Source organism: Cinclus cinclus, chromosome 1 (assembly GCF_963662255.1).
Source record: "Cinclus cinclus chromosome 1, bCinCin1.1, whole genome shotgun sequence".
Taxonomy (NCBI): Eukaryota; Metazoa; Chordata; class Aves; order Passeriformes; family Cinclidae; genus Cinclus; species Cinclus cinclus.
This window is the reverse complement of record NC_085046.1, coordinates 128,584,028-128,585,153: the sequence shown is the minus strand read 5'-3', so window position 1 is coordinate 128,585,153 and position 1,126 is coordinate 128,584,028.

The window sequence follows — 1,126 nt, the reverse complement described above, 5'->3', positions numbered from 1 at the left end:
CGAGGAGAAATTCTAGTGGATGAGTATCCCTGCACTGCCACAAAACATCTCTCCAGGTGTGCCAGTAGAACTGGTTGGGAAATGACATGATGTGCTGGCTTCCCAACATGTGCTGTGGGGACAGGAACTTCCTGAACTAGTTTCACCACTGCAAATGGATATATCGAACCACAGCCTTGTTTAAAGTGATGCAACATTTTCATGTGGCGTACAACCCAGAGGACTGCTGCTCCTGGTGTAAGTGAAAGTTTGGAGTGCTGAGAGAGCAACATGCTCAGCTACTGAAACAAATAAGGGGCTTGTGAAGTCCTGATACACACATAAACCAGTGTATTTCATAAGCAGCTGTTTCAGACACAAGAGGAAGATAGCAAGGTATAATTATCACCGTTAAGGACAGTGCAGATATTTGGCTGAAGCTTCCATCTAGACATGTAAGGCACCTTTGTACAGCTTCCTCCAAAAGCACGTGGTGCAGCTTTGCTGTCAGGCATAGAGCTCGTACAGAAACTTGTGTAAGCAACATTGCTTGCGTAAGATTAATTCCACATCATTCTCCTGGGGGCTGACCTTGGTTTTGAGGTGTCCCCAGTGCTTGTACAACTTGATTGCTGCTGCAGAAGGGCAATGGATGCCAAACAGGTACATCTGGCGCTGCGGAAAGGTTGAAAGGAATTGTGCTACGCGAACTTGAGAGACGCGACAAGTTCTTCACTTGAAAAGGGTCTGTTTTAAGCACGGGAAAAGCTGCAAAGGAAATTTGTCAGGCAGGGCTGAAATGAGCCGGCACCGAGCTCGTGAAACCGAGCGGAGGCAAAGGCTCGGCGCGGACTGCGGTGACGCCCAGCGGGGACACCACCCCGCTGCTCACAACCCCGACTGCAGACCCAGTTTTAGCAGGTGAAAGGTCGGACTCGACGATCTCCGCGGTTTTCATCAGCCTAATTCATTCCGCGGCTCCGCCTCCCCTCACGGTGCTGAGGGCTGTGGGACCCGCCCCGCCCCGCCCCGCCCTCAGCCCCGCCCCCAGCCCCTCCCTCAGCCCCTCCCGCTCCCCTCCCCGCCCCGCGCGGCCCGGAAGCGCTCGCGCGCGCGCCGGAAGCGCGTCCCCCGCGGCCCGGCCAAG